This window comes from Apostichopus japonicus, chromosome 10, assembly GCF_037975245.1.
Source record: "Apostichopus japonicus isolate 1M-3 chromosome 10, ASM3797524v1, whole genome shotgun sequence".
NCBI classification, from domain to species: domain Eukaryota; kingdom Metazoa; phylum Echinodermata; class Holothuroidea; order Aspidochirotida; family Stichopodidae; genus Apostichopus; species Apostichopus japonicus.
The window spans coordinates 3471316-3486181 of record NC_092570.1 but is presented as its reverse complement, the minus strand read 5'-3'; the positions used below and the strand labels follow the sequence as shown (position 1 = coordinate 3486181).

Sequence of the window (14866 nt, the reverse complement as noted above, 5' to 3'; positions counted from 1 at the left end):
GATGGTGGTGTCTAACACTTCTGTTACACCTCATTCGAAACTAGGTCAGATTACCGGCATTAGACGTTTCTTTTTGCGCGAGTCTTCACACCCTTCAAAGATTGGTACAGTAACATGTCCTGACATGTTTGTAACATGTCCAGACATGTTTTTAAAGTGTTTATGAGTTAACCACTTACAAACTTGTGTATTAAAGGTGTGGACCTAAAGCATATACCATATGTACTGCAAAACCACCAACAATTTCTTTGGTACTGTGGTATTTCACAAATTTGATGATCAGAGCCAAACAAGATTAAGTATGGAATGATATATGAGGGAGAGGACCGGAGCATAAATGAGGTCGGGATATAGTCTGAAAGTTCCGAGCTACTTTCAAGGGTAATTTGAACTTTTAGGGGGGGGGGGAGGCAGGAGAGAGGAAATGATTAAAGAATGGTACTGTAACATGTCCTGACATGTTTGTAACATGTCCTGACATGTTTTTAAAGTGTTTATGAGTTTCAAACAGTATACAAACTTGTGTATTAAAGGTGTGGACCCAAAGTATATACCATATGTACTGCAAAACCACCCACAATTTCTTTGGTACTGTGATATTCACAAATTTGATGATCAGAGCCAAACAAGATTGAATATGGAATGATATAATATGAGGGAGAGGACCAGATTATAAATGAGGTTAGGATATAGTCTGAAAGTTCTGAGCTACTTTCAAGGGTAATTTGAACTTGTAGGGGGGGGGGGGGTAGGGATAAGCAAATGCAGGTCATTATACATGTTAAACTAACCATTTAAGTAACATCTACAGAAAATAATTATAATCATTCTTAAAGGTCAAAAGCAAGGTTAACCATTCTATTGATTCTGCAGGTGTTTAGTTAATATTGCATCAAGCATGCCCTCCTGAAAGTACATTGCTGCTCGGGAGCTATGATTCCAAACAGTAAGCCTGAAGAAAGCTGTTGTAATTTGAATTTGCGTTGGCAAAAGCAGTCTGTCAGAATGGTAAATTATTGAATAACGAAACATGAAACATGTGATGTTCATTAGTCAACAGTTTTTGGCTAAAGTTCTTCAAATTTGTCATTCTATGTCATCTTACCTTGTAAAACAATTCACCCTCTGAGGGAATATCAAGCTACCACAACCTTTGTCTTAAAACCAAGATATTAGCTGGTATTGAAATTAACCAGCTGGCATCTGTGAACTTCCATTTTGATTGACGCTGTGCTTTTAACCTTTGAGATGTTTTAATATCCCAAAGTGCTAATATGGCTTTGTAGGTCCAGGCACACAACTGTTGACAAATGAGAAGTGCAGGAATATACTGAAATACCTTGAAAACAAGGTCGGAAAAAGGGTTTTAACTTAGAAACACAAAAGTATATGAACTATATGTAACTGATGGAGGCTAATGACTCAATGATGAAATTAACAGAAAAAGTAAAATTTTCAAAACCACAATTTGAAGAAAAGTTCTTCAAAAAGAGCCAAGTACACTTTATAACATTTTGCCTGAAGCAGTTTTGAAATGAAAAACTGTATTTCACATGTAGTTGTACCCTTAACATTGAATCAACAAATTTCAAAGCATAGACTGAAAATTCATCATTTGACTGTATTTGTTGCTTGTGGGCATAGAGAGCGAGGAAATTAACATATGACTCAGATTTCCTTCACTTCCTGGAGGAATGGGTCTGGTAGAGCCATGCAGTATCTGAGAGCACATATGCCTTGATCATTAAAGAATATTGCAAAGCTCAGCTCTGTACTGTAAACAAGCAACTTCTACCAGTAGCACAACTTTAGGATAAAACCGTTTCACTTGAATAACAAACACTACACAATTGGTTACTTTGCCAGGATTTGTATACCTGCAGTTATGACATTCGGTAAAAATATCTGCAAACTAACTTGGCAAGCTACTTTTTTGGGGTATACAGTTAAAGTTAACTTCATACAGAAATGTACGAATGCAAGTAGGAAAATTTCATAACGAATGCCCCCAAAATATGGCCACTCCTCTCTGGTTTACTATCTACAGTAGAAGTGGAACGAGTACACAAAAGTATGATGTACAGTAGGTATCATTTCTGGTGTACAGTAATAATACCAAAATATGCTGGAAAATCTTTTAGCTGTCATGTAATTCCTATAGGTACTGTAGTCTGTACAAACAATTGTGACGATGCATCTAATTAACAGAGAAATTACACTGAGGTTTGCTTGCGTACTTTAGTTACAAGTAACCAAGCTCATGAAACCCTTGACGGACATACACAGAGGAAAAAAAATCCAAAAACAATAGGACAATGATCAATTGTTCATGTGGTATTAAACAATGACAGACTAGAGTCTACAGACATTACCAGTTGCTGCTGCCTACAACCAACTTTATGTAAAATTCATACCATCAAAAAGAATTTATACTACTCAGTTTTCACACTGTATGGATTCAAAAGATGGTAATGGTATAGTTTAGTTTAGTGACTTAGTCCATTCCCATACAGCTCACACTGTATTCAACTTGGAAGCCAAAGTTGTGCATACTACTGCATTAAGTTGCCAGGTACCTTATTATATCATGCTGCTCAGTATTAACCTATGTACATCACAATTAACAATGAATGTCATCAACAGTAAAAAAACTGAAACTGAAAAAAAAATCAAATAGCATTGGTTGATAGAGATACATCTACGGCACCAAAGAGATTGCCAGATGACCATTCCAAGGAGAGCATTCTAGTGATCGAAGATGTTGTGTATTGAAAAATGCTTCTTCCAGGCTTAGGGTAGAATCTCACAGAGGTCGGTAGACCCAGAGGCAACTGTTCATCAAAATAAGTATATCGGATCTGAGACAATAAGATGGGTCAGATGGTAACACAGAGACAAACCTCTTTAAAAGTTAAAGATACCACATGTTGCAGACTAAAAGCTCTTCCAGAAACATTGAGAAGCATGAGCTTCAGGGCTGTTTAGATCAAAGGTGACCATTTCATCAGATTTGTGTATCAGATCTGAGACAAAGTGATTCAGACTGCTATATTGCAGACAATTAATTTTTAAGTGTATTAAAAATTTGAGCATTGAAAGCTCTGAAGTTTTCACTATTGGTATAATTATGGCTAGTACAACAGAGAAGTTGTTTTGTATCACCTCATTATATCAGATCAGATCAGCCTTCAGATGGCTACTTAAAACAAACAAACAATTTTAAAAGATACCAAAATTTTGCATACTAAAAAAACTCAGATTTTCAGACACTTTGGATAAATAATGAGAATGAAGGAAGGTAGACCGGAAGTGAGTCACCTAAATGTGGCAGAAATTATGGAGAGTATCATAAGATCTAAGGATTCCAGACATGACTGGGATTAGAGTATAGTTGCTTTTGAGTAGAACGGGCGGTGAACAGGGAAGTTTGAAATATGACAATTGGTAGAGGAAGGTCTTGGAAACTTCCTCTTAAACTTCCCATCTATTGGTAGCCAGATTGACTTCTTTGAACTCAGATTTGCACTCTGTCATGAAAAATGGGAAGTTAATGTTTTTAGAATGACGTATACGATGATAATGTCATGTCAACATACTGTACAGTACTGCTTATGAAATGTTCAAACAGGCTCTGCAAATTTGATGGAACATTGTACACAAAGACCTGACAATAGCTCAGTACTTACTGTGCAAAGACTATGAACAAGTCTCAAAGCATCCAACTTGATCCGTGGTCTCCAAAATCAAAACCATTTATTTCTGTCTCACACCACATGGTGGCTCAAATTCCACAAAGCTTTCAAACATGAAAGGATGCTACCTTTATGCACTGGATGTTTTACTACAGGTGAGACGACTGTATGAGTTTACATCGAAATCAAATTCAGCTTGCCTGCAGGACTACCTTCATACAAAGTAATGACATCTGCAGTTGATAAAGACCACATAACTAGATATTGAAAGAGATCTGAATTAAATAAGTTGTGAGAAAATAGAAGGAAATACTATTTTAAACAGGTACTTTTTTTTCCAGAATCCAATATGATTTGACCGACTCATATGATACGACAAGAGATGTCCACGCAAGTTAATACCACCAAATGGTGTACAGTCCTTGGTAATACATCAATAGCAATAAGTCCCCAGCAGGAAAGTCCTGATTGGATATTTCCTGTGTCCTACAGTAACAGTCTATTGCACAGTAGGAGAAGCCTTTCCAAGTGACATCCCCATGCAGTTAGGGTTCAGCATACAGTAAGTTGTTGCTACAGTAGTAATAATTGTGTTGTCCTCATTACTAGATTGTGGTATTGAAGTGGATGCATTGTTCCTAAATAAGAGATGAATTTTATCCATGTAGGAGAAACGATTTAAACCTCCCAATCATTTAACAAACGACTTCCTTATTTGCATAGAGTACAGCGGTCACCATAAACAGAAATGTGCTGGACATGTGTTTCAACCTGTCTAGATTAAAAGTTTTCAGCCAATCTTCGGTTTCATTTTAAAGGCAATAAAAACAACTGAACAATACTTCCTCCAATCTGAAAGTTATAAACAGCGGCGAAAGAGAAACACTATTGGCCGAAATTATCAAAACAGGAGAGATTGTGACCATGTTTACAGACTCTTAAGGCCATTTCATGACAATGCCATCTAATGGGAGGTTCACAACGAAAGTTACAAATAATTTTCATCAGGCTTTCTCCTCATTATGTGACAGGAACTACTTAACTGTGTACAATTATTTATGTGCACACCGATTATGTGAAGTTTTTCCATGTGATCACAGAAAGAAAAAAAAAATTGTATAAATTGTTTACTTAAATATTTAGCTATCTCACACTGTGTACTGTTCCAATTTTATCAATAAATTATCCTATCCTCAACTTGGGCCATATAGCCTACAAATCTACTAATAACCAAAGGCCACATATTAAAGGGGACACAAAAACAATCACCACTTCAAAGGGGAAAAACTCAACTATCATCTTAAAGGGGATGCAAACCCAACTATCATCTTAAAGGGGACAAAATCAACCATAATCTTAAAGGGGACACAAACTAACCATCATCATTAAGGCGACACAGAGTCAATCATCATCTTAAAAGTTTCCATGACAGAGATAGTTTTGAGGTACAGCTCCCCCTAAACAGTCAGGTTTGGGAGAAACTGTGTAAAGTTCATTTCTGGTAGCTGTCATTTTGTAAAGTTATGTAATCAATCAACTAAAGTAGTTACTGTAGTTACCAGAATACTGTCTGTAGTGTATTCTTTCACACATCCACGCAAAGTGGGGGGCAAGGATGCAATACTTGAAGGCTTTTGACTCTGCAGTACTTAGCTTAACTCAATCAGCAGCCAAAGTCCTGCATATTTTTGACAAACTACACAACAAGGATGGAGAGAATCAACTTGGAGCCTATTTTATTCCAAAAACTCAGATCATGTTTATCATTGCTTAAAAATGTGTGAAAATATCAAAGTTGCCTTGTCCAACAATACCAACGTGTGTTACAAAGCACAACGGAGCATTGTAATTTGGAAATAAATCAGTCGGGTCTCTGAAAAAGATTGTTTGGATTGTCCAAGAAAAAGATTTTAGCCATTTTAGAGAGCTGGATAACTCATAACAATCAATTCTATTTAAAACCTTGTCCATGCTTCAACTGCCTGTGCTTGCACATGATATGTCATGAGCAGTACTAGTTCACACACGTAAAATAAAATCATTTCTGTTTGTTAATTCACACAGTATTATACATACTGTACCATACTAACAGCACCTACTGTACATGATTAAAATAAAATCATCAACTTGCACGTCCTTCCTTCTGCAATTCATGTGTGCTCTGTGTCTTAATGAGTGTAGAGAGTCCAAAACCACCTGCAACACTGCACAGTAATAAAGACGCAGGAAACATTAACAGTAGATAATGAGATTAAATGTAGGGTTTTAACAATTTTGTACCATAAAAATTAAGTAGCACAAAAATGTTCCACTATTATTATAATATCAACTATAGAATTAAAGAATTTCTTTTCACTTTTTCATAAGATCACAAAATTTCATAAGAAAAGAAAGTCATTCCTTGGTACACAAGTTTGCTCTACATCAGAAAGGTCGTAAAAGTCGGATACGGCTAAACAAGGGATCAGCTATAGTATATATCGCTTTTGTAATGTACTACTGTATAATCTACAGTAACTGTGTTGAACATTGAAAGCAACACGCCAAGCTAACTTTCCATGTTGTGATTTTGAACTGGGTCACAGCTGTTATTAACATAATTAATTATTAACATAATTAACAAATATCATTATTAACATAATGATAAGGCTCTGTCTGAGTATGCTGCTGTCTGTCAAAACCCTAACATACCAAAGTCCTTTAGACCTGCACATTTCATGTACCGTTGCATAAACTCGTCTGGCCATATTGGCAAGATAAGTTTCCAATGCGAACATTGTTGGTACAGGTGGCAGAAATTTGTCCTTGTGTTTACTTTCTAACACTTCAGTTCAATACAAGAAAATAACGATCGAGAGAGGGGCACAACAACAACAACAGTTTACATGGCAAGTTAATAGCTGCCTTGGACTTTTATTGAAATACTGTAGGAGGCACCAAGGCAAATTTCAAACAATCTGAATGGGCACCAAATGGGCACCAAAGTACACACAAGAGAAATGCATCACACTGCTTGAAAAAACTTTCTTCAGAGGCAAACTAAACAAAAACAGAGAAATCCTGTTTCTCTTGTCTTTGTGTTATTACAGGCTTTTTGTGTAGTGGATCAACAAGTTGTTACAAATGTTTTTCTCTTTTATATAATAATTTTGATACTTCCTGAACTTATTACCAATATGTACTAAACTAACTCTACTACTTTTTTTTTTTTTTGTTCTATTAAAATAATATTAACATCATTAACCAATTCACACACAGTAAATCTCCAGTTTTCAATTGCCATCGTTGCCATTAGTAACCGACTGCAGCTAAAGCCCACTATTTTACGCATTGCAACAATGTGTGTCATACATGGGCTGTGTAATGTATGTGGAAGTGTCCATTGATCAGCATGCAAAAACCTATGTACTTGATGATATCCTGTACAAAATGTACTGACAAATTGGATACATAGTGTGCACTGTTCTGCACAGTTGAATGCTGTGGTGATAATCTGTGGGTTTGAACAAAAGGGGTTCAATGCAATATGTATAAAATTGAGTACAGTACAAGAATAAATAAGGATGATACTGTAGCTTTGTGCAGCAGTTTTGAATTTGTGTGGCATGTTAGTGTATGAATGTGTGTGAAGTGTATGAATATGTGTGAAGTGAACATGTATGAAAAAAGTCCTCTTTACACTTGTCTATCAATATTTATGTAAATTTTGCATAGCATTTGACAATTCGATACTGAATCAATTATTCCCTAATCTTATCGTGTCTTATACAATTCATGAAGTCAACACTGTCATAAATCTTGCAGCAATTATGGTAACCAAAGTATCATTTGAGATATCTGCAAATATTTGGAAATCTTTAAGAGTAGTATATTTAGACACTAGCTAGAAAATTCAATTGAAATCTGGTCCCGGGAACATGATCAATCTATGGTAGACACATACCTGTACTCTATATCATTGTGGGAAATTGTCGTCTGATTAACAACTTCAGACCAGAGAAATACAGACCACAGCTGTGCTCCAGCAAGCCTTTTGTGCAATTCACACAAACAATTGCATTCAAACAAAGAACAAAAAAGTACAAACTAATTTGACCAATTTGCAAAATTGTTTGCATTTATAGAACTGATTCTTCTACTGACGTTTTTAATACATTTTATATTGACCGCTTCTAGTCAACCTCATTTGGTCATGCAGGAGAACAACTCCTTGTGTGTGACTGTGTGTTTTTCCGTTCTTCTTTGGTTCTATTTTGTGGTGATATGGGAGAGGAGGGGGGGGGGGAGGGCGGGAAGGTGGGCATTGTATTTCTTTATACTCTGGCCATACCACTACACTACATACCGATTTTATTTGGATCCACTAAATCATAATTAAATATAATAACAACTGTTGGGAAGACTTAATTCAGGCTAGATTTAATCAATTAATATATATCTCCTATCATCTGCTTCGATGGGGGAAATACTACATTTATATCTGACTTCAGATCATAACTATGAAATTTGAATCTATCACACCAACTTAAATGCATCCCAAAAAAAGTCAAGAATTCTGTACAAATTTGACATCAGATCTCTTTAGTCTGCATCCATTTTGATATCGAAATTGAGACGATGGTCACTTATAGTTTTTGAAACGGTGACTTATTGTTCTGGCATCAACTTGGCAGTGACAATGGGAGTGCTAATCAATCCAAAAATGTAGGATGGTTGAACATTTAGGACGTGGGTTTTCAGAGTATTTCAATTGTGTACCCAAGATATTGCACACATACAGTAGGATGGGTAGAACAAGCAGGATGGGATAACCTACTGTAACTCTACGACAGTTGTTAGGGTGAGGCTTACTTCCGCATTCCTTGACAACTTTGCAGAACTGAGAACGTTACCACAAATGTTCCACTTGTTCAGATTCAAGATTCCTGTTAAATCATGACTAATTATTGTAAGCAAAACACAATCATGATCCCAAAGGTCAAGACTAAGTTTATTTCAAACATATCAATATGATAGGAAACACAAATATGAAACAACACAACAAACAATTTAATTTTACGCATATATGTATTTACAAGCAACTTTGAACAATAAGGTTTTCCCCTCATACAGTAGGTTCAATTTTGCACAAAAAAAAAAAATAGTACTGATTTCAAATTAGAGAAATAGTATTTACACATAGGTGATTTGCTTTGCAGGCTGGGGCTGGCCTGAAAAATTTATGTTGTTGTCGACAAAGGACGAGATTAGAACAAATAAATAGAAAGTTTACTACTCTATAAGGATACTGAGCAACAGCAAGGGCGCAAGGCAATAATAATACAAGAAATTTAGAAAGCACAGTTGGGTCATTTTGATTGGCAATTTAATTGTTAATATTTCAAAAAAAATATGATCCAAGTTTGCTTCCCCTGATTAAGCCAATGCCTCAATGGTATTTCAAGTAAGTTGCCAACTGTGTGTGTGTGTGGAGGTGGGGGAGGGAGGGAGAAAATTTATTCAAACAGCATGAATATAGTTAATGATACATCTTCTGACATACATTTACATTTTTCAGATAATTTCTCCAGAAGAAAGAGAAAGACTCTGTTCCATGTCTGAAGTACAGTACACATGTGCATGAATGTATAGCTGTAGTGAACCCATGGCATACTACATTAATTCCATACTCCAAAATGCTACATGGGAAGCACTGTATCTATGGTAGCTATCACACAGAGAACTTGCCTTCATGATCGTCCAGCTCAAAACCTAGTTAATGCTCTTGCACGATGTACACATATATGATATTAAGCAATGGTACGTCAAAAGCAAGTTCTTACAATTAGCACATGCATACATTTCAGGTCACTATTTGAAAATCTCATGGACCACCATTATGTATGGTAAACAAGCCTTTGTCAGTGTTTGTATATATGCTTGTTTTATTATGATGTTTAAAAGACAGTCTTGAGAACACATTCTGGAAAGATAATGTACTGACACATACTCTGAATTTTCACCCTTTCATATATTAAATATTTTCCATTTTTCTATCTGTGACTTAAATTTCTCAAGAAGGTCAATGTCTTGCAGGATGCAGCCTCCAAAACATTTGGAAAGCCCTCTCTATGGATTAATTCTCTCCTGATAAACTTCCATGTACCAGATATCAGATAACTTTAATTTAAGACAGCATACAAAATCTTATCTTGCTGTGACATATATTAATAACCTGATTAGTCGATCCTTTGGCCAGTTTCTTTTGTAACGCATGCATACAACCAGAACAAGAGTGCACATAGTTCTTCAACCAATGTTACATGAATTTGTATAAACTGATAATATAAGTCTAATTCCACATTGAAAAATATTCAATCCTCCATGCTTAGCACTACACCAAGGTGTATGTCCATTAAACCAATGCATTAAGAACATGGACAGATACAGTACTACTTACTTATGACGGCACAAAGCCTTAGTGCTTGCATTCCCCTTTTTGAGCTTGAAATTGTGAACACTGCTGTCATCCATTGAAGCCTAAATTAGGCCAAGGCCTATCCTAACAGTAACATATGTCAATATGAGCTTTAACAAGTTTGATGACATGTGCCCTACTTGCATCAAAAACTGTTTATGAGTTTGCACAACTGCCACTTTAACAATTCACAACCTTGCATTCACATTTGAAGATGGTTGATACCCTTGTGACAAGATTTCGAAGGTGCTTACAACAACCGCTTGATTCTAACGTTGTTGGGTGTTATCACTGTTCGCAGTACAATATTACAGCCTAGCCTAACGATAACACTAGGCCGATAGACTGTTAGCATTGTCACAGCATCACTATTGCGAATGCTTAGTCTACAGGTAGCAATCACGTTAGGCCCAATTAGTGGGCCTAGGCTTGGACAGGCTCACGTTGCAATATTAGTAAGGTGACAAATAACGGTATTTACACTTAGCTGCTGCGTAAAAAAGATGAACTAAGATACCTTCACATATTTATGCAAACGATGGATACAACCCTGGCGCCAGACATTGTCACTTTCTTCCAAATCTACGATGATTTGTCTTGTTGACGACTCTTGGAAAACCCCAAGATGCATGGGGATATACGTTTTAGTTGTTGGAGCTGTATTTTTCTCCAGTAAGTGAGCCCTCATTATGTAAATAGAGACCTTCATACAAAACAGTTATTTGCAAGGTGATTGGTCAAAAGTTGTAGGCCCGCCTGTGCATCTATGATACAGCAAAGCATAAAAATTTCAGTCAGCCAAAGATTATCGATATCAACGCTTTCTGATTACCTCTAAGACCTTACAAGGTCTAATGTAAGCCCATGTTACAACGCTGGTCAAGTCTAGATCCCACTCGTGTACATAACAATATTTTGAGAAGAAAATATAAATGAAAACAAAATCACTTCTGAAGAGGTCATTGACGCCTCTAGAATGTCATTGATAGGGATAAGCAATGCCATTTTCAGCAGACAAATGCCATCACATCTTGCTGCCCCATGGGCCCTGCCTATAAATTTTGTTGTCCTTGTAACTGCTGAACATTGAAACACTCGAACGTCATGATTACACTGCCATACAATTTATCATAGATATACGAATCTTTTCCTACAGCTGTTTTCTATTTAATGGTACCTTTTCTTCGAAAGATAACTCTCTGCAACTGATATAGCCACCCTAAGGTACGCTAAGGATAATCTAGCCCACTATTAACCGACGACCCCTATCCCACAGCACCATTTAGCCATTCGTATATATTGACCCAATTTTTATGACCTGAAAAAAATATGACTGTAAACGAATAGTATGACAACATTGCTAGCCCTCTCCCAATAAATCCCACTTCCTCTCGTTGCCTTCTACCCTTCTCATTCTATCCAAGATATCCATTCAGTCATTGTCCAAATTTTACACCACTCATTATGCCTTGCATATGATATTCGTGATGGTGGTGTATCTGTGAAGTCGACGAACGCTTTTCGTGTCCAAGATTGTAGAGGGCTTGATACATTGAACCTGTATGTAGTTCACTCGTTTCCCGAACGCTGTCTTTCAGACTTCTTCTTTCGCTTTCTCTTATCCTTTTCAGCGTTTCTCCTTTTAGCTACGATGGAAGAAAAAATGGGAGAAATATCAGTAAAACTACAGTGCTTAAACTTAGGCGTGTCAAAAAAATATATACACTGATAAAGGTTATTTTAAACATTATAGCAAAAAATCCGCCCCCTGTGCCTTAATTTATAAATATATTTATGTTAAATATATTCATATCAATCAAGTCGAATTTTATGGTGTGTTGATCTTTAGTAATTACATACATCTCTGTCAAACCACATGCGACACAATTATTTCATTATTCTCAGATGAGAGTTCACTGTGCGAAGAAATACTCTAATACTGGGGCCGCAAAACCAGTCTGAGAAGGTGATGTTTTAAATGGAAAAGAAATGTATGGAATGAGGGGAGCACTCCGTGGTGCCCACCAAAATTAATACAATATAAACTGTCCATTCGCGGATAAATACCTCAACATTCTGCCCCTGTCTACCCCTGAACCATACCCCAGTACCTCCGTATGGCATGCACAAGTATAGAAAAGGGGCAGGGGTCATGTCCTCTCAACCTCCAATCGTCAGTCAGGGGGAGGGGGGGGGGGTTCGGGGATGGTTCAGCATTTTAGTTTTAATTGAGACAAAGGGTTTTAATGGAAGAAACAACAAGAATAATACCAACTTTGATTTTCCTAAAATTGTAGATTAATATTGTTTTTATTATTAATAGTAGAATGATGGCATGAGCAATGTGCTTCACATTTGTTTTAGAACGAACATAATCGATAAAAAGATTTATTTAGTTTGTAATGAATTATGACAAGACACTATGGTTAGTTCTATAAAGAAGAGTTTAGAATCTAGATCTGTTTTGAAAGAATTGAACAGAGAGAGAATAAAAACGTCAGGTAAACAGGTGAAAAATAGAAAAATCGTACCGAAACATCGACCAAAATTTAAATGATGCAATGTTTGTATTTTAAAATCGCTAAAACGAATTGCTTCATTTACTGACATCAATCAAAATAATAAATGTAAAGATTCTTCTCCAATAAACTAAACCCAAAACTTAAATTCAAAATACTTCAAAATGTAATTACAAAATTTTATGATGTATGCAAACTTAGCAACACTAAAATAGTTAATTATGACTATAGAAAGAGACGAGAGAGAGAGAGATATGTATTCATGATGAATGTGCGTACGTGAAAAACGCACAAAGCATCTAGATAGTAATGCAACTCTGTCATTATATTATCCTCGTGATTCATTTTCACGTATCCTTGTTAAGATATAACTATCCTGTTGCCATTCAAGTTTAAGACCAGAATTTAAATATACATCAACCCAATCCAAATATATGTCTGAACATTTTGAATATCAACAACTTAAAACAAAAGTTAGCAACATTATCTTTTAACATTATCGTATCTCCAGATGTAGTGATTGGCAATGTAAGCAATGGCAATGCTAGCATATATTCATAAACTATCACGCTATACAACCTTTGTAGCTATTAGCAATATTGAGTGGGATTATTACCTTTAATAACATTTCTACAAAACGTTAAAATTAAAAATAGTAAAATACTACTTTACCAGCTTCCCATCTTTCTTTGAGCTCCTCTGGCAGACAATCGGCTGGTTCTGGCAAATTGGCGGGTGGAGTCGTTATTATTGCAATATCCAATAGCAAATTTTCGCTATTACTTGTCGCCATTTTGGAACTGGTTCACAATGGAAAAAACCGTTACCGAAGGTGTTCTTCTCTTCACGGATCCTAACGATTTCGATCTAAAAAGGACCAACAATTGATATATCTTCACTAGGTGACAAAAGTTGTCTATTGCTGTTCCTTATAGCATGAAATTCAAGAATGTAGAAAACCTATAATGACGCGTGGTCTGAATGGTGCAAAGGTGTAAACATATTTAAAAAAAACTATGTGGCGTGCATGACGTAAAGCTATCCCAAAAGGGCACGCTACCTAGTAAACGACAAAGGGTAAGGTGAATCGAACGATACCAAAAATATATCTTGGGGAGTTCCATCGACAACAATTCCGAGCAAATATTTATTGTATCAGGTAATATGTCACAAAGGTCATGGTACACTGACGCTAACTTCCAGCAAACGGTTTTCATACGCTGGCTATTTCGAACACAATCGACTGCACACAAATTATGCTGTGTTGTACTCTATGACAAATCATTTATTGAAGGATATAAAGCAGCATATATTCTGTTGGTAGATGTGATACACCAACGCGACTATGTACATACATGTCTGTCTGGCCACAGCACTATATAAGGACACCAACCGTCTGCACATACACGTCCCGTTGCACAGAGAAAACGTATAGGAAAAGATTTCAACATTGAAAAGGAAATAACAATATAATACTTTATTTCTTGACTGAAGGCTGAAGTAGTAATATTGACGACACGTTTCAAAGCTTGAATCCACGTAGTGATATAGTGATGTAGTTTTGCGTCCGTCGATTTGTCGTTTGCACTGTTGTTATAAGTACTTCATTCAATTTTTGTTTTGTTTCTGCTGTATCATGGTACCTCCTAAATAAAGACAAAATTTAATTACAGAATTTGAATCTTCCTTTTTTTGTGGCAGCGTTTATATAAATCAGTCTTACACTGCAGTATCCAGTTCATCTGTAATGAAAGAAACAAAAGATGATACGACAATTAATTAGTGGTGATTTGAGAGTTTAATCAGCGGGATTTATTTGATATCAGAGCCCGACCATAGCTGTCATTGATAGAGTATGGAATGCTTATTTTAATTAAAATTCCATGCATGCTAGAGAAAATGTTAAGAAGCACGATTGGGAAAGGGTCGAACATAATGAGCTTGTTAATCTAGATGATAATTAAAACGAAAAGAAAATGTGGTAAATTTGAGCCTTAAGAGGAGGTGAAATTGAATTATATGATTTTAATAAAATGTCTCAGATATTAATAATAGTTATTTGTGCATTTAGTGTTACTTCAAAAAATATAAACAAAATTAGTATTTTTAAAAGTAGATGGGAAAGATCGACCGACGATGAAGTTGGCGCCCTTCGTTATAGGATGAATTGGTAGGATAAAGGTTATTCTGCAGCTTCT

General features: G+C 36.0%; 1 long non-coding RNA gene across 22 annotated transcripts in view; it reads right to left on the bottom strand.

Annotated features, from left to right (window-relative positions):
* The window catches only part of LOC139974798 (uncharacterized), an 84938-nt gene that overhangs the window by 40266 nt on the left and 29806 nt on the right, over nt 1-14866 (bottom strand). For 7 of the 22 annotated variants that reach the window (XR_011795557.1, XR_011795556.1, XR_011795558.1 and 4 more), the window contains 3 exons: nt 14145-14314; nt 13341-13535; nt 3687-11795 (listed from right to left, as the gene is read on the bottom strand). This is a non-coding gene — a long non-coding RNA (uncharacterized lncRNA). Of the gene's footprint in view, nt 1-3512; nt 3528-3686; nt 11796-13340; nt 14018-14144; nt 14315-14339; nt 14411-14866 lie in introns of those variants that run through there. The other 15 variants (XR_011795562.1, XR_011795564.1, XR_011795559.1 and 12 more) reach the window with 4 other exon arrangements.